Raw genomic sequence first — 21,389 nt, 5'->3', positions numbered from 1 at the left:
TCTCCCGCCATGCCAACGATATAATTAGGGGGTCTTATCATTCACACGGAAATATCACTATTCTGATGTTTTTCATCCGTTATTTTGATAACACTAAGCTAGTTCTTGAAATAACTTGCGATAAGATATATACATGTTTCAATTTATGGAAGGCCAGACACGCCAAAATGTTATAATGGTAGTCTAAGGGAAAACGATCGGTGGTCTCTAACCTACTATTAATTTCACGTCCCGAAATATAAAACGTTTTAGCCAAAAAAGAACTACCAGACATTGTAATGAAAAGAAACAGAAAAGTACAGCGATTCTAACAGAGCACGCTTTGCATTATCGCCGGGATTATAAAAATATAATTCTAAAATTTTGTCACTAACTGTTAATGAGCAGTGCTGGTCCGCTGTAAAAGGTGTACTACGTATGAAGTTGATGAGTAAAGAGAACCTGTTATTGCCATTTATATTTCGTTTCGCTACTATAACGTAAATAAATTGACACCACACCGTATTCATGTCTCTTTCTCGTAGTTCCGAAATTATCATTGATCTGGGCACTTGCAGCTATTGTCTGCTTCCAAATTTTATACATTTTGTGTCTAATGATGTAACAAATGAAAAGGAGTAAAAATACAATTGTATACAGTATGACCTATGTACCTGTTTTCAAATTTCAAATGAAAATTTTCATTAAGAAATCCTAATTTTCGAGTAGAAATCCTAATTTTCGAGTAATAGTAAACCTGATCACAAGTCTCGGTTCAACGAGAGAGCGTCTGGCTGTTTTAGAGGGATGGTGAAGGTTGTCATGTAAAGGACTGACTGCAATTCTAAAAATGATTCTTTCAGACCCTTACTTCAGTTGTTATGTTGAGTAAATTAATGCAGGAAAAGAATTGCTACTAATATTTAATTTTGACAAAAGCAGTAGTACCAGCTGGGGGGCTCGAAAATACGGGACAAGGGCATCAAATGCCTAGAGGGGCACCTCACATTTCTTTGTATTCTTAATATATTAAAAGCTGTCGCCATAGGCAAAAAATGTGGTTTACAGCACAGCAACACAAATATGAACTATGTACAACAAATACATAAATTAAGTAAAATATCAGAAAAGTTTCTATGCACTGGTCACATATTTCTGACATTTATATGTTGCTTTTTAATGCATTTAGCTTAAAATACTAATGTCATCAAAATTAAGTCAACTTATCATTCTATTTTTATTTGTGGCTTACTTTGCAACGCGTCTAGATACACATTCAAATAAAACGTTATTTTGTTATCCTTGAGAACAAACAACTGTTTAAACTTCTGTCAGATAAAGTCTTGCAAATGAAATGTGTATATGAAAAACTCGATCTTAAATTAATTCTCAATGATCTGACCATTATCCGGGTAACACATTTGATTTGTCTATATGTTTCAGTTAATGTCATACCTAATTCCTGTTGATATCATGTGTTTAATTGCTGACACAAAAGGCAAACGTTCCTGGATATGTTTCATTGTCAAAGAAATCTTACATTTTGATAATAATTAAGACTGTCAAGTTCTATTTGAAACTTCAACGGTAGACCTTGCTGCTGATGTTGATTTGTTAGTGTCAATCTGCATCCTGAAGATAGTTTTAACACTCAAACAGCATGACAGAAATAGAAGTTTACTTTCCTTCCTGAACCTTGCTCCAGCCAAAAAATACATATAAAAATTAAGCGCACAGTTCAGGTCTTTGTATACGAGCAATATGTTATCAAAGAAACTGTAGTATAAATATGTTTCAAGCGACTCTGACTTATATGACAGTGTAGAATACAGTATGAAAAATGAATAGGAAAATTGTGTTATCAAAAATACAGTAACTGCAATCAGGATTATGATTGTTACGTAATGGTTCCTACTATTTTTAGCCTTTGAAACTGTACTCTGTCCTTTGTTGAGGAATGTGATTACAGTTATAGAAGTCAGAAGTAAAGTGGCCCAAGGAATCAGTACTTCCATGCTGAAAATAAACCACATGTAGAACGTATGATAAAAGTAACTGAATTTATTATCTTTAAGAAAACAAAATGTTCTGTCAGGGTCGAAATATACAGTACCTGCTAAGTAGGCGTTAAGAAAACCGATTGCAAATGAAAATATCCATATGAAAGCAAGGATAATTCTTGCATTTCTGAAGGTGCAGAATATCTTAACTTTATGTGGAATACAAACACTCAGCATTCTTTCTATTGTCATTGCAACCAACGTCCACGATGAAGCGATTCTACAAGATACTATAATGCCATGAAACACGCTGGAAACTTCACATCCAAGATCCGATGCAAACACATCAAAACCGTTACTTGCTAAGCCCCTAATCAAAGAATCAAAGCTTACTGTCAAGTCAGCAATTGCTAATGATAGAAAGAACGTTGAAGTTGATGATTTTCTGTTCTTTCTTTGCAACATGATACAAATAACAAGAAGGTTTCCACACAAGGCCAACAGCCATATGACAAATGTTACAGAGCGATGACTATAAACATATGCAAGTTTCAAGCTCACTGGAATTTTTTCATTTAAAATATAGTCGAAATAATCCCAATAGTTGTATTCTTGCGAATAATCAGTAGATGTTTCCTCTGTAAATGACACAGTTTTGTCTGTAGTATTTTCATTAAAACCGTTTAAATAACTCTGCTGCGAAGATGCATTATTCAAAATAAACTGATCCATTTTCACGTTCAGAATCTTTGTCTTTTTCAATGTTTAAGTTCGATTGTATGATAATGACAGAAATCTAAACATCTTCAGGGGATCCTTGACTCGTGTGACTTAACACAACTGGTCTCGTGTTAGGGTTTTTATACATCGCGCACTTGATTACTTACTTACATTTAAGTGCTAGGCAAGTATGAAAATTCTGCCTGAAGGTAGATGGATGATAAAAATGTCATAGACTGGTCTATGGGGAAATTAAATTGAGATTGTAATATCACTTCAGCCAAATGAACACAAATACCCTTCAGAAAAATTTATCATTAAATGGCCATTCATTTTAAAGTGGACATCATAATATATGAAAGAAGTTCAAAACTACATAGTGAATAAAACTATATAATTCATGACCTTTATTTCCATCAATTAGAATAAATACTAAAACATAACTATGCTTTATCATTTATTTCTAAGGCAGAGTCGCTCCTGCTCACACAGTCGCTCATGTTCATATAATATTCCTCTGGTTTTGAGGCAGTAAGACACTAGCCGGTGGTGTACTGATCCATATCGATTAGCACTTCTATTTTCAAGATAAGAGTGGTAGTTTGCAATTATTAATGCATGAGCGGACCTCGATACTTCCATGTTCTTTTTAAATCATTCATTTCACAATACATGTAATATGTATCTTTCTTCTAAAAAATTATCTCTATATACCTTGTGCAGCATAAACATAAGTCTCTGCCCTTGATTTTCGATTCAAAGACGGATTTGTATCGCTGTTCCCTGTTCAACGATTATTTGCAGGTGATGACATTATTAATATGACTGCCAAACATTCTATTCTTATGATGTCATATTTAGTATCATCATAGTGTAATTATATATAGAACAGCCACCAGGAAATCTTTGCAAAACCAGGATTTTGGCAAACTTCACTACCATTTCTAAGTGAAATACTCATTTTAACACATTTTAATCTAAGCGCGGTGACCAGAAGCGCGTACATGAAAATGAAACCAGATGTCTTTTGACATTACAAAGACGCAAGCCACTTTCGATTCTATTGTTAGCAGCATTCCGTTTTAAAATTCTCGTTCAGCACCCTTATTTAATTTTGAAGTACGGTTTTTTTTTTGTATATTACAAAGAACTATGCGCGACTAAATTTTTATCCCGTTTTACGCTAAATGTTAGAACTAAATAATACACTTTCCACAAGTAGATCAGCAAAACTATATGTCACTCACAGTGTGACTAATGCGGATTATATCTGAATTCATTAAGAATTTTTAAAAGATGTTGAAGATATTAATTGATATTGTCATAATTCATATCATTTTACAACAACAAAAATATGTAAAATTTTACAAAGTCAGCAAATATCAAATAATCCTTATTTGGCGTGTATTTTCATCAAAGGACAGGATATGATAAGACCTAAAAATGGCCCTCAATAAATATGCATGTGAAATATCACCATTTCATAGATAACTACCTATATTTTTTCAGAATTCACAAAGACATAGTGGCCAGACGTCGGTAATGAACAAAAATGAATTGATAACTCCTGGACCATCTATCTAAGATTTACGCTGATAAGATGTTTGATCGTTAAAAATGGGGTATACAAAACTATTCTGAAATTTATTTTAGTTTGTATTTTGTATTCTAGGACAGAAGGGTCGCGTGTAAACAAGGGAGATTCAATAAACTAAATTTACATAACTATTTCTAAACTCAGAAAGAGTATCGTAAAGAAAGATATATGAGCCGTGCCATGAGAAAACCAACATAGTGGGTTTGCGACCAGCATGGATCCAGACCAGACTGCGCGGATGCGCAGGCTGGTCTGGATCCATGCTGGTCGCAAACCCACTATTTTAGTTTTCCTATGGTACGGCTCATATCTAAAAAAATAATAGTAAAACAATAAGTGATTTTCACAGAACTGTACTTACACTGGCACTGTGACTAAGTATTACTAGTATGCATATTCAGACAAGCGCAAAATGCCACTCGCGCCTAAACAATATACGATATCCCGTCCTGTCGATCAGAGGACCAAAGCGCGATACCGACAACAAAGTGCGTTACCGCCTTTGTCGGAACGTTACGCGTTGTTTGTGAATTACCTATAATCAGCATGAGAGACTTTCATAATTAGAACATTATTGACCCTAATAGCTTCGGGCAATATCTCTTGGTTGCAAATATTGCGGAAAAAAATGAAGTTGAAATTGTAGAAAACTTTTCAGATGCGTTCAGGGCTGTTTAACAGTCAAAATCAAATTATTCTAATAAAATAAACGCACTATGTATCAGTTATACTTATAACATTTTTTCGTAATTAAAATCGTAGTGTTCACGCGAGTGCACTTTGACATATATTTCTGAAAAGCAATGTAAGTTTTGAAAGAATACGTTAAAACGGACCAAATATTTAGACAATTCACATTTCGGGACCTTGTTCATCCTCGTTTAAGTATAAATTTGATAACATATCTCTTATTGAACTCGTTGGTCCATAGTTTATGCTATTGACTGGTCCAAAGGTCATCCCTTGCTTTTCCAACTTAACTGTCAGAGTTCTGTGTATTGGTGCGTTAAAACTGACAAAGTTTCTCCAGTAATGGAGGGTCAGCTATATATCTTTTATTATCCTTGAATCTTTAAAGACTTAAAACATGATACTGTGTGAGAAATGAAGGCTTAATCATATGACATATAGCACTACGTGGGATATGTTCATTAATTCTTTCACAGGGGGCGTATCCCTGAAACAGACCCTCAACAAAAGCAAACGCCTCATTTTTTGTCGAGTTTAATGTCGCGCCAACACAATTATAGGTCATATGGCGACTTTCCAACTTTGCTGGTGGAGGAAGACTCAAATTGTCCCTCCATTCATCTATTTCGAAATTGGTTAGTACGATTATGAAACATTTTTTAACTTTAAAATCGGTTTGTCCTAGTTGTAATCCTAACACGTTTCGCTTTAATAAGAAATAAGTAAATGACGCTACAATTTGAGCATATATTTGATAAATATGAAAGGTATGTGTATGTTCAAATACACAAAAATAAATAGATAAGTTAATTCTTAATTAGATAATGCAAAACCTTAAACACTGTATCTTGAAGTTATCAAAATCTACTAAGACGCCTAAGAATGGAGATGTATAACTTGGAACAATATTAATATTGTAGATTATTATATGTTCTAAAAATAACCTAAATTTCATTGGCCGAAACCGCTCATCATTTTTCAAAATATATTTCATGTTTAATGGTTCGTGTGTTTTTCCCATTAAACATGACTTTCTAAAAATAGAATTGAAGTTTCACAAAGTTATTGTTACTTTCAAACATTAAATATGTTGCAACAAATATTTGTTCATAATAATAAAACAGTCATTGACTCTTGATCCATTGAATATGATGTGATATTCACCAGAAGAGGGCAATATTGACCGAGGAGATAATATTGCCTTCTTCCGGTGCATTTCACATCATATCCGATGGTTCAAGAGTCAATAATTGCATAATGAGAACACTTCATAGAGGGAGGTAATATTCAGATGGAATTTTAAACTGTATTAGTAAATTGTCATCTGAGCAAAAGCAACTACTTAGAAATAAATAAGATATATATGAAATCAGAAAATATTAAATTTCAATATGTTTAAAAAACTGTCTCTATAAAATATCTAGTATATATACATGTACTTAAGAAATATCTATTGTTTACTGTCAATTTACAGCTCTTCTGAGCGAAGAATTGATGTTCTTGTATTAATAATTCGCGTTCAAACAATTCAATTTGTATGTAATTTATCTATCTAATATATCTCTTTGAAAAGTCTCTCCATTTTATCAGCTACTGCATCTATCTTAAAGAAAACAAGATAAACACTTATTAAATTGCTTGCAGGTCAATAAAAAAACTATTGCCCGAAATTTGAAGGAATTTGGACCAATAATATACACTCATTGGATAACTTGCCGGTCAGTAAGCAAAAAAAACTACTGAGGCTCGATGTGGTGAAGTGCATGTATCAGTTGCCGGTTAATAGTTAAAACTATTGCTTCGGGTCTGACTGAAGTTTTGACTATTGACCTGCAAGCCATTCAGAAGTGTTGAGAAATTATTTTCAAAGTTTTTTTTTATTTTTGACCTATTAGCCCAGAAAAAATGTGATGAATATAGACCGGTCATACAGACAAACTATGGACCGGCGATATATATAAAAAGTGATGTAATAAACAAGCTAATGGTTTGTGATAAATGCGTTTTCTAGATGTTTCCACAAATCCTGTGGACACTTTTTGTATACTCAACAAAACATAAACATTAAAATTCATATGTACAACTGGATTTCTAAAGAACATTCATTTTCTTACAAGAATACCTCTACTATGGACGGTACTGATGATGCTGGTGCTGATTATTTAAATGCTGTCTAGATCTGTCATGTGATTTCATCGCCGGAACATCGAGACGTATTAGTTATCCGTAACCATTATGACTATGACGCGTGAGTCAAATTGCTTTTTAATCGTTCTCTCAGTCTCTCAGAGACAACTGTAATTACCATTTCACTAATTGCAATTTTCACTGACTTTTATAAGGGGTATCCCAGGCCGAGTGGTTAAAGTCGCTGACAATCACTTGTCCCTCACTGATGTGGGTTCGAGCCTCACTCGGGGGTAGAATCAAGTAGCTTGATAACCAATACTTGACGTTCTGAAAGCAACTTTCGGTGACGTTCTGCCAAGGTCACAATGTGAGATCAATAGTGACACAAGGGATTTTTTTCGGGTGTATTTTTACCCAGTGATTTCTTCGTTTATAATTTTGATTGGTCCGTCTTCCGACTGGAAACTGCTAGTATGTGCCTTTAGAAAAATTGTCTGAAACATAAAGAATATCCTAAAAATAAAAATAGCCTTATCGATGGATTATTTATAGATTTATGGAAAACTTTCTTTGATGCGAAAGAAAGTACATGTTCCTTGTACTATTTTCACAGTGTAAAAATGACAGCAGTTGCGAATCTCTTTATGTTGATTATTTTCAGTAATATTATTTACATGTACATCCTCTTATGGAAGATAGAAAAATTTTCTGTGACACATGATGTGGTTAGCGCACAGATTAACATATTGAAACAGTGTAAAATAAAACGAGTTAATCAGAACAACAATACATTCTTCAAGATTAATATTAGATGTGGAAAATAGTTCATCGCCATTGGTCAGAAAAATTATGCATGCGCAACCACCCCTAGGATATAAGAAATTGTATTCATGTCAACAAGAAAGATGAGGTATTGTATCTGATGCCATTTATCCATATAACCTAGAATACAACCTTTAACAGGCATTATGGAATCAACATTTATGAATAACTGCATCCTCTTTCTTACAGTTACTTATTATTGATAAAACTGGAAAAATAGCAAGCACACTTATACATTAGCTTGAAACGATTTGATATATTTCATCATTAGCACATGTCTCAAATAAAATCATATGAACGAAGACAATTTACAGCTGCAGTTAACTTTTAACTTAACTCTAACTTCAACTCATATGTAGCAAAGTAAAACAATCGTAAAACCCACCATAGAAAAATCTGTGAGGGCACCTCCCCGAGAGGTTCGAATAGCAACACTGTTCCTACTACAGAGGCCACCCTTTTTCTACTTTATTTGTTTGCAACTTTGTCGATATATTTGTATTAATTAAGTCAGTGTCAAATATTTATTTGGGTTATCTGAAAAAAAAGTTCCTTGGTTAGATAATCGAAAATTCATGTTTACATTTTCTTTCTGGTAATATGGAAAGGCATAGCTTATGCTTTTACACGTGCATAAGATGCGTTTAACACTGTATATATGGGGTGCAATCATCAGTTTGTTCTGTGGTTTTCACTTTATATTGGATTCGGTCTTTTCAGATGTTTATTTATATTCCATGCTTTCATTTGATTGTGCAGTATATCTAATTTTACTTTGGGTCGATTCAACTGTGTGCTTTCAAATTTATATGCTGTGCTTTTAGCTTTGTTTACAATGCTTTATTCATTATGCAGATTTAACTTATATGATGTACTTTTAACTTTATAAGATATGCTTTTAATTGTATTTGCGGTCATTTCAAGTGCAAACTTCGATATGGTTAAACAACATTATGAGGTCCAATTTATTCCGAAAAGTAAGGAACATCGCCGAAATCATCTGACATAGGATTTGATACAAAGGGTACTTTTCATAAGGTTACACAGATAAATCTCAGAAAATGACATTATGAGTATCTTGGAGAATACGGTTCATGACAATTTTCTTCAAAAAATGAATAAGTTAGATAAACTTAGAAAAAATGTGTAGTAGCAATATCCGCAGCAGATAATGAACTTGCGTTGATGCCAGTGTGAAAAAAAAACTTGAAAAATGTCAGGGAAGACATGTGACATTTTTACCCTGCCGATTCCGTTGTTTTTATAATACAAAAAAACGAGTAAGATTTTGGTTTCAGGACAGTAAGGTTTGAGGCAAAAATGGCTAAAATTACACATCTCCTGTAGTATCTGCAAATGACTGACCTAAACAGACCTGGACTGGTGCTAGTGGTCAGAACGACAACATAGGTTATGTGGTTAACATTGTCCACTCTTTATTTCGTCTTTTAATTAGTGTAGTCAGCGATAAGACCTATTCAAATGTTCCATATATAAAAGGCGTATGTAAATTCTTGGAGTTCGAGGAAGATATGAGCATTTTAAATTATTCAGCAGGCATGAATCTTCTGCCGTCAGCGCCGTAGCCACACTGAGGCAAACCGAGGCAGCTGCCTCGGTTAAAATTTTAGGAGCAAAAAAAAAAACAAGAGCTGTCTGCTGACAGCGCGCTCGACTATTCGAAGCATTGATTGAAGAATGGGGTCAAAATATTTCCACAGATATTCAGACAAAAGAAATAAATAGATTAGACAAACAATGTTCCTGTATTTCTTTGATTTCGATAAGTCTTGCACTAAATGGCAATGTATGAGCCAATTTCAAAGTCCAAAAAGGGCCATAATTCAGTCAAAATAGTTATGTACTCTTGCCTACAGATGGAAATCATAATGATAAACAAGTGTTCAAAGTTTAAAAGCCATATGTCAAATAGTTTTGACAAAACATGGACTTGTATGAAAACAGAACCAATTTCAGTCCAAAAAGGGCCATAATTCAGCCAGAATAGAGGACAGAGTTATGTACTCTTTCCTACAGATAGAGACTATTATACTAAACAAGTGATAAAAGTTTCAAAGCCATATGTCAAACACTTTACAAAAAATATGAACTGGTACGAAAAACTTAACCAAGATTTCTAAGTCAAAAGGGGCCATAATTCAGCCAAAATCCTTGATGGAGTTATGTACTCTTGCCTATAACTGGACATGGTGATGGTAAACATGTGTTGAAAATTTCAAAGCTTTATCTCAAAAGACTTCGTCAAAATATGAACTGGTACGGAATATTAACCCAGATTTCTAAGTCAAAAAGGGCCATAATTCAGCCAAAATCCTTGATGGAGTTATGTGTTCTTGCCTATAACTGGACATGGTGATGGTAAACAAGTGTTGAAAGTTTCAAAGCTTTATCTCAAAAGACTTTGTCTAAATATGAACTGGTACGAAAAACTTAACCAAGATTTCTAAGTCGAAAGGGGCCATAATTCAGCCAAAATCCCTGATGGAGTTATGTACTCTTGCCTATAACTGGCCATGGTGATGGTAAACAAGTGCTGAAAGTTTCAAAGCTTTGTCTTAAAAGACTTTGTCAAAATATGAACTGGTACGAAAAACTTAACCATGATTTCTAAGTCAAAAGGGGCCATAATTCTGCCAAAATCCTCGATGGAGTTATGTGCTCTTGCCTATAACTGGCCATGATGATGGTAAACAAGTGTTGAAAGTTTCAAAGCTTTATCTCAAAAGACTTTGTCAAAATGTGGACTGGTACGAAAAACTTAACCAAGGTGTGACGCCGACGTCGACACCGACGCCGACGCCGTGGTGAGTAGGATAGCTCTACTTATTCTTCGAATAGTCGAGCTAAAAAAGAGTAAAAAGTGGGCCTATCACATTGATGAAAAATTCAGTTACAAACATTCAGAAAAGTATATTAATATGAATAGAACATATCAGAATATCATTTGCCTCATTACATCTTTGAGGCAAGGTGAGGTAGAAATCCTAGCAGTCATATTAATAGCCTTGCCAGGCCCTTGCCCCATCCCCAGTTTGCCTATATGTGACCTATACTCATCAAAGTTAAACCCAATTGTTTATTATCGTTATCAAATTTTAACTCCAAAACGCACCAGAGGCCACTATTTCATACCGATATTTCAAAATTTTCCAGAGGAGAGTCCCCTAATCCAACTAAAATAAGGGTACCCCCATACCTGAAACTTAAGACCATAAAATGCACAAGAAGCCACCTCTTTATATCTGTATTTCATGTTTTCCAATGAGAGAGCCTATTAACCCCACTAACACGAGAGGGTTTCCCATTCAGTACCTAAACATTTACACCAAACAATGCACAATAGGCCACCATTTCGTAACTGTATTTCAAAATTTTCCAGGAAGAAAGCCCTCTGACCCCAATGATGGGGGAACACCCTCCCATACCTTAAAATTTAGACTATACCTATATTTCAATTCTATTCGGCGAGAGAGGCCCCTAAAATGCTCCCCCCCCCACACACACCCCTACAGTACCTCATAATCAAGACAAAAAATGCACCATAGGCCACCATTTCGAATCTGTATTTCAAAATTTTCTAGGAAGAAAGCCCACTGGCCCCACTAAAATGAGGGGGAAATCCCCACCACACCTTAAAATTTAGACCGAAAAATGCACCAGAGGCCACCATTTCCTACTTGTATTTCAAAAATTTCTATGGGAAGATCCCTTGACCACCCCACCCCCGACCTCAAAATGGACAGAGCTCCCTCCCGTACCTACCCCATCTCGGCCTATAATAACTAATAAACTACTAGTAAACTGATAAATAGCATGTACTTGTATGTCTTTATTGGTGGTTTTTTTATTATATTGCCTTTCAGTTACAAAAATGATTGTATCCGACCGTATAAATTCCCAAATATCCTTGTTATCAATATATTTCTTTCTTAAAATATGAAAGTAGAACTCCGATAAATAGGGCTAAAAGGACGATTTATACTGTTATATAACACAATCTGAGAGGGCTCAATTACGCACCAGAGCCTTCCTGTGGACAAATATTCCAGGGGGAGGGTATGCCCCCGACTCCCTAGATTGCCTCGGTTAAAATATGTGTCTGGCTACGGCACTGGCCGTTCTTATGTTTACTTTCACCATGTTTATGACGTCATAACAATACTTTATGCCAACTTTAAGTCAATGCATTTCAATCGTTTTAGATAACAAAAAGGCAAAACTTATCAATTATAAATGACAAACTTACGAATAACGATATGCCGGACGAAAACTCACTAGGGTATAGTTTCAAAATAAAGCGTAATTGACTTCGAATGACATGTTTTCAAATTCAAAATGCGTTATGTATAATACCCGTGAGATTTGGGCTTCAGCAGACAACAAGATGTTATTTAGTAGAAGAGGAAGTCTTCGTCAGCCGACATAAGATATAAGTTTAGTAAACACAGAACAGATATTGCAAAAGATAATATTTATTTAGATTTGAATATCACATGTCACAGGATAGACTAAAAGAGAACTTTTAGAACAATCAGCGAAACTGAATTAAAAGAAAAACCAACAGCAAGAAACATGTGATTATCTAAAACGTTAAAGGACAAAAATAGGAGTAAAATAGAAGAAATGTTTTACCATGTTGGATTTATATTATTTTATGTATTGTTTGGTAAGACGAATTTGTAATCGAGTTATTTTAACTTCTCCCTTAATGGGAAAACATTTTACTCAAAATGCACTAGAAATTTGGAGGTACAATTTGTCTAAACATTAGAAAAATTAAAAGAAAATAAAACTTTTAAGCCATTGGCAAACTGGTATAATTTTATAAAAGTTGATAAGTTGGAATTCTGGATATGAATTTAACTAACACAATAACATTTATTTGCTACTAAAATTCTTATCAAAACTGTATAAGAGACTTCTAGCGAAATATTTTTGATTTATTCTGATGTTTACGCATTAGGGTAATCTCTCAATCTGACTAAAGTACATCTCTATTACGCTACGCATAGGATCTGAGAACGACCTATTCATAGCCTCGTTCTAACGACCCTTTCGCTAGCCAATTAGAGCTTAACTTACAACATTTTGCAAATCTACCTGTAGCCTTGACTTTTGATATTCTTATGTCATAATGTGTTAGATAGCCGGTTAGCTCAGTCGGAAGGCCACTTGCTTTGTAAGTGAGGGGTCCCGGGTTCGAGCCCTGGAATGATTGTACATTTTTCTTACTCTTTGACATTCGAACAAGTCGTCTGATTGGTTAAAATAAAAATAGCAATACTGGAAATCCAAAATATACAGAAGACGTATGTGAATGGGTCGTTCTCAGATCTTCGTTTAGAAGATCAAGTACTTAAGTCAGATTGGGTAATCTCTTTGACTTATAAGCAATTACCGATTATTTTTGTCATATCGTTCAGTCAGTTCGAGGCAGTATAAAATGTTTGCCAGTCATTTATATGTATATATACAGTGGTATTATTGTTGTTTGTAACATTCATTTAAAATTCAAAATTGACCTCAAAGAAGTGACCAAAACTAACTGATTAACATGAACGGATTATAATGATGTTAATTCATAGACTGAAATCGTGTTTTAAAGTATAGCAATGAATTGTTATATATATGTTTACATTAATCCACTCGTTTAGCTAAGTCTGAAGAGAGAGCATAAAACTATCGTTTGGCGAGTTCGTTCATCGAGTGAGGCGAAATTTATTCATGACATTTCTCTAAGGCTTATATCATTTGTGGTATATTTGCATATATAGGTGTTAGGCCTATTGGGTATACCATTTTGTTGAGTGGAGTAGCTTTGTAGTAGGCACAGTTCGAATTATTAAGACATAGTTAGTTGTTTTCACACAATACGAATCATGCATTATTTGTGTTACTAATATTATCTTATAATGTTACCAATAATTGGAAATAACAGTATTCTATTCTATTCTGTTATATTTCTATGCCTATGTACACGTGTTATGCACGTAGATTCAAGAATGAACGACATTACATATTTTCTGTTGTTTTTTTTTTTGTTATGGTTTCAGTTTGGACACTAATGCAGACAACACCCAGTTATGGTAGTACGACTTCACCGCCAGGTAATTTCATAACTTTACCATCCACGTTTTTTTTTAAAGGGGCATGCCTACAGACGTTCAATACCATTTCTCTACTTTATCTGTCGTAGTTTATATACAAATATAATCTATTCTAATAACAATGTTTTAATCATAAAAAAACGATATTAAGTTGACGTCATGTCGACATGATATTTAGCGCCATGTACGCATCGAGAAATAGCGCTTTCAAATTTGATCAAATATTTTAATTAGAACATGTTTAAAACGACATATTACATAACATAACTGTCTTAATTAATGCACACACACACACACGCACGCACGCACGCACGCACGCACGCACGCACGCACAGAGTTGGCTTTAAGCTGTGCAGAATAATTCGCCATCAGTTGCGCTCTAATGGAAATATACCGCAAGACGTATTACCATTTCCGGTCCTGGCATATATAAACAAAGGAGCGTGACGACATACCATTTGGCGCCATACATGCGCCAATAAACAGTTATATCATATTTTATCTGAATTTTACAATAGAAGATATATTAGAATCGAACTAATTTATGGCAAAATCGTGTTTGAACACTATACACTCTGGCGGTTATACGTCGTACGAAATCATTTCACTCGGGCACCAGTAATTATTACGCCCGGCGTATGACCGCCCATCATGTATAAATAGTGTTAAAACACGATTTTTGCTATAAGTTATTTCTTTAATAAGTTAACATTATTTAAGACAGAATTTGAAGTGTATTCTAAAAGAACAAAATGTAGAATATCTTAACATATCTATTATCTTGGTTTTTTTATAAATGCTTATAATACTTATCACAAATAGCAACAGGATCCTGTAAAACAAACCAATAACCAGGAGCGGGCATATTACCTATTTATTGGACCATAATGGATGTTTGACATCATATTACGTCGTTTTACTCTGTGCCTAGTGTTCTTTAGCGTCAATTTTATACACTTAGTAAATAGCAATTTGGTTTGGACAGCTTAACTTATAATTGAACGAGGGCACTGTCCGAATGCCATTATACATCTATGAGTGCTGATAGCCACGCTAGGAAGGACATTGTTATTATTAATGAGTTGTTTATTATATACAATTTGGGTACAACAAGTCGATATCAGACGTATTTCATGATTTCATTTAGACTTTTACGCAATAGCAAGCAAATATAGGTTTGAAGATAAAATAACAGAGTAACATTGCAAATAAAAGATTCAGATTACAGGTAAATGAATAAGGTGTGTAATGCAGCCTTGCCATGATACTAGTAGCTCAATCAGACGCTAAAGTCAGAGACCCAAATTGGTTTCCAAACTAAGCTTTCTAACCTCCACATTCTCTTACCAATGTGTGATTTTTCATTAGGAATCCTGGAAACGGTAGACATGAATTGTGATAACACTCTCTCTGAAATCGTAACTGTGAAAGCTAATTCTTAAATCGTTTCGCTTCTTTACGAATATATATAAAAATGTAACATGTAATGCAAGATGTTATGTTTCGGCATCGTGGTTTATTTATCAATTAAATACATGTTTCTTTTTTCACCGTTATTCAACTGACAAACGTCATTAATTCAACAGAAAAATCTCTGAAAACCGGACCCTGTTCGCACCAAGGCAAAAGTCCGGTTATCAGAGGATTCCGGTTTTCAGAGGATTTTGCACACATTTCTTAGATTTTATATAGATATTCTTATCAGTTTCATCTGACCGTAGTATGTCTTATGTCTTTTAGGTTGTTCTATATAAATATCTGCATTGCAGTTTTCTGCTATATAATAAAACTGAATCATTTGACAGAAAACATCCTTTAACATGATGCTTTAAAATGATAAGAATGCTTCTCTTATTATGTTGAATAGACCAGCTCATATATAAATGGAACATGCATCATACGACAATATTGATATCCAATAATTAATAAGAATTTTATCTTTTTCATATTCCGAAAAATGTAATTTTATGAAAATTATGTATACAAAATAGATCTATTAACTTGTTGTTACATTTAGATATTTAGCTAACTTCAAAAATACAAACACAAAATAAATGTTTTTCACACCTACTTAGGTAACATTCTTGATTGTTAGTTGGTAAACAAAAAATTGTAAACAGCTTGAGATTATGTTTTTCAATCAAATCAAAGTGACAATACACAAACGTTTGACACTTACTGTCCAGTTTTCAGAGGATTTTAAATGTACAATGTTCCTTTGTGGCCATGAAAAAGCGTGCGGTTTTCATAATTCAGAGTTCCCAGTATTCAGAGTGCTTTATAATTGAATATATCAGAGAAAAACTTGGGACTTTGAAAATCGTCCCATTTTCAGAGGATTTCGGTGTTTGGAGGGTCCAGTTTTCGGAGTTTTAACTTTTTTAGCTTTGTACATAAACACCTCGAATTATTTTGCTGCCTGGCATTTTAAGAGAGTAGACCCGTAATAACAGTCGATCTTTTCCGTTCTTGTACGTACTCTCCGCTTGCTTAGAAACTGCAGTTTACTGTTATGGCCGAAAGATGCCGAAATCATTGATCAACGCACGTAAGTTACGCAAGTTAGTTACTCAACATTCGTACATTCATGCACTCACTCAACATATGTACATGTATTATGCACTTACGAGGTCGCTTACTCAACACTACATTCATGCATTCATTTGGTCACTTACTCAGCAGCCGTACATTTATGTACTCACTTGACCAGTTATTCAGCATTCATACATTCATGTACTCACTCAACATCTGTACATTCACTATGTACTTATTTGGTCACTAACTCAACATCCGTACACTCATGCACTCACTTGGTCACTTTTTAACATCCATACATGCACGTAGTCACTCAGTCAGTTATTCAGCATTCATGTACACGCGTAACACCTGTGCCTGTATCCATGTACTCACTCGCTCGGTTACTCAACATTCGTGCATTTATGTACTCACTCAACACCCGTACATATATTATGTACTTACTCGGTCACTTACTCAACATCTGTACACTCCTGTTCCAACTCGGTCACTTACTCAATTGTCGTACATTCATGTACTTAATCGGTCATTTACTAAACTTTATGCATTCATGTACACACTCAACATCAGTACACATATTATGTACTCACTCAGTCAGTTGCACCACATTTATTCATTCATGTCCTCTCTTAACTTACTCATTTGATTTGCAACTCAGCTTCTAGCTAGTTCCACCTTGAACAGAGATTTTATTCATACTGGTTTTATAAAAGCACATTTGAATATGTATATTGTCTCTTGTAGTTCTAGTTAGAACGGTCATTTACAATACAATTGTTTTATGCTGTATGTATATTTAAATGTTTGTAAATGAATGAGACGTAAATAAACTATAAAACTATAAAACTAAAACGTAAATTGCCGATTGACCTTATGGGCCAGCAACCTTAAGTTTTGCGTGTCCTTTCCGTATATGCATGCCTTATGGAAACTGTGGACGATTAATGATTCAACAGGACAATGTATAATTATTTCGTTTGTTTAGGATTTGAAATTGATTTCGGATGGAAGGTTTGATTCTTTAAGGTAACCATGGATTTTTTTAGTAAGAAATGCAGACAGATATAAAACTGCTGTAAATATAAACGTTTGAAACTCCATTAAAAAGACATGTAAAGCTAGTTTTCAGCGTTGGAAAAGTTTTCCAACTGTGATGAGTGGGATAGTAAACATTGCTCGCAATCCTCATTGACCGTAGATATAAGTCTATTTCTTGACACAATTCAACGAACAGCACTTTGCGCCAGTGTTTTCCATGAAATTAGTGACCTATCAAGTATATTTTTATTTCATGGCATACTGGTAAATAGGCAAATACTTGACGATTGAAAGGGAAGCCATTCAATAAATGTTTTATGATACTTTTTTCACAATTATTTTTTTAAAGTTTTGACTATAGCTCAGCAAAATTTAGTATTAAATAAAGACAGGTCATAAGGGACTCCGGGAGCCAATATATTTATACGGTAATGACGGTACCGTGAACACACTTATCGGTCATGAGCAGCATCAATGTTATACATAAGTAATTGCATAAAACAAATTCCAGGATGGGCGAAATTTAATGATTTACGGAAGATAGCATGCTATAAGTGACGTTATTAAATTAATACACTGAGTATGTAGTGTGTTCCGGAACTAACTATCATAACCTGCGTGTGTGCTGAACTAACTATAATTATAACCTGCATATTGCAATACCGCCCAACAAAAACACATTAACTATTTTAAATAACTGTGTCAGATCTCTTCAGGTCAACAAACGGTAAAAATGTTTTCCAGCCTCAGTAATACAAAAAAAGCTATGAGAAAGCGGAATAAGTGTGATATTCTTAAATCATAAACGGTTAAAACATTCATTATCTTATTTTCAATGTATTTAACTTTAAACAGAAGTGCATGCACAAACTGTTAAAAAATGATTGACGCATATACACACTACTCATGAGAAAAGTAATTGATGTATCGAGTGACTTGTTATCTTGTGAATTATTTAATGCTGACAAAAGGATTTCAGTAAATGTGAAACCAGACAATAAACATCAGAAAACTACCTGAAATATCAAAATAGGAATTTCGATAGCTATAACCCATCCACTTTAGTTGTTTTTCGTCCTGTACTGTTTTTCTTTTAATTCTTATATTTTGTTGGCTGTAAACTGAATATACAAATTGACCATTTCATGTTATTTGCAAATAAAACAAATTCATTTTTACCAGTTATTATAAAGAATAGCCCCTTTCTATGCCTCATTAAAAAGAGTAGAAAATAAATTACGTGTTTGCACTTTTTGATGAAAACCCTTTGAATTTTCCCGATTTTAATGTGTAGTGGATTTTCCCAATTTTAGTGTGACCTTTTTCATTGGCATGCATATAAATTGATTCAAAATTATCCGTGAATATTGTTGTATTTATTGGTGATGATTATGCTACTGGTGTGGGGACTTACTTGATGATAACAGTAATAAATATTCATTTTGTAATGATAATAACAGAAGTTGACAAGTTTACTTTTTGATGAAACTTTATAAAAGATAATGGTTTTAGTAACTGAATATGTTGATAATCTAGACAATATGATATGGGAACCTAATGTCTTTATTATTATGTTTGTGACTTTGAAGACATTTATGATGATGTTAATTATAATGATGTTGCTGAAAAATGTTGATGATTATGATTGTTTTGTTAATGTTGGTTATAATGATTATGTCGTCATTGTTGCTTCGTCTTATTCTGCTGCTGCTGCACCTGGTAAGAAAGAAGAAGATGCTGCTGCTGATGTTGTTGTTGTTGCTGCTGCTGCTTTTGCTTTTGCTGTTGTTGATGATGATGATGATGATGGCAATGACGATTACAATGATTATGACGATAAGGAGAAGTCGGAGAAAGAGAAGAAGCAAGATATATTACCGGCAATTATTATTATTATTATTATTATACCTGATTTATATAGCGCCCTTTTCATGATCAATTTCACGTTCAAAGGCGCTTTACATAGTTCAAATGCAGCCACACAGGGCGCATAATTCATCCTCTACTAGTACAGACACAGAGCGATCTGACCAGAGGGACAGAGTGAGACAAAGCCCCCACGACAGAGAGATCAGAAATCAGATACAGGCTTGTCCGACTAACTTAGCCTAGCTCGTTGCGAATAGACAGCCCGGTTCTTTAACGTGCCCAGTGTATAGCACTGATACACGCAAGGATTGCCTTTAAGGCAATTAACCTTTTAAATGTATTATAACTAAAAACATCTTAAGCTATTTAAGAATAAAGTTTGGGAAATCAGCTAACGATATCCTAAATGTTATTGCTGAATGTAACTTTATTGTTGAGTCTTGTTTTCTTTCAGACCGAACTTATTTTCACAAGAACAACAATCATGATTGCTCATTGTAAGTGTGCTCAAAATACAAAAAAAAAAAAAAAATAAAGATTCGACAGAAAGTATTACTGCTTACTTTGCGATCATGAATATGTCAGAACATTATGTGGAATAAAGAAAGAGATTCTAGGATGCAATCTGAACTGTACCATTTAGTATAGTATTTATTTATCAGCTTTTTATTCATTTTATTGAACAATGTGTTGTTTTTAAACTGTATGCTTAATATCGTGTTTCTTTCACATAATTATATCATGTTTTATGTTATTATGTTTGTTTGCTGGCCTTTTTGTTGTTGTTGTTGTTGGGTTTGTCTTTCTTTTTTTCTCTCTTTTTTTTTAATCAAATAGATCTAACGGATGGATAAGTTCGTCACCCGAGAGCGTTTTATGCAACAATTGAAAACCCGAGAATTAAACCTGCATTATTGATATACAAATACATCAAATTTCTAGTCCACTTTCAATATGTAACTGATTAATGATTAGTGAGATAATACTTACAACCTAATAATTTAACCGAAATAGTTCGAAATAAGTACGCGTATTACGTAATATACATTATTTAGGGGCTAAAATCCCTTACTATACAATTAATTAATGAGAAAGGCGTGCAGTAAGTGGTTGCTGGCACGAGAGGGCGTAGATATTGAGCTGATAGAGGCTCACAAGGTAGTGTCAATAACAATTCTATGTAGCAATGCGCAAACCTCAACGTAACCCTGGGTATTACGAACGGCATAATGTAGTGCCAGTTATACCCAGTGAAATGTTCTGTAACTATTTACTTTTTGTAAGGGTTTTATATTTATGCTGCAGCAACTCGGGAAGTTATTGGTTTGTTCTTGTGTCATCATTGAAAAAATTCCTGACATATCTTTATTGTCTTTTTCAGAGAATACAGTGAGCATTGGGATAAAGAAATTACAATCAGGCTTTTCCAGGCAAAATGAAAATATCAAAAATAACTTTATTAATATACTTGCGGATGCACAATATACACAAAGCGGTCGTGGGATCTTCTTTATCATGTCCAAATTAATTTTCGAGGCAACACTGTTAATCTGTACACTAGCTGGAAATTAGCTACCATGACGTGAAAAACCTTAAGATGTTTCTGCGTTTATTATTATTCGCAGATTATGCGCTTATGGAAATGCAGTCCGGTAAAGACATCAGTAACAGATTTTCATATAATTTATTTCTTAATACAGCCCCTAAGGTCTGTGTGCAAGAGAAGTCCAGAGAAAATGTCTCTAGAAATGATTACAGGAACATCGTAGGTACAGGAAAATCGAGGGTGATCGTGTCGTATCATAATGTGGTCCAAGAAAATCCAAGATGGCCGCGAAGATGGCCGCCAAAATTAAAAACCACCTTTTTCATTCAATGTGG

Source organism: Mercenaria mercenaria, chromosome 2 (genome assembly GCF_021730395.1).
Source record: "Mercenaria mercenaria strain notata chromosome 2, MADL_Memer_1, whole genome shotgun sequence".
NCBI classification, from domain to species: domain Eukaryota; kingdom Metazoa; phylum Mollusca; class Bivalvia; order Venerida; family Veneridae; genus Mercenaria; species Mercenaria mercenaria.
Note: the sequence above shows the minus strand (reverse complement) of the source record.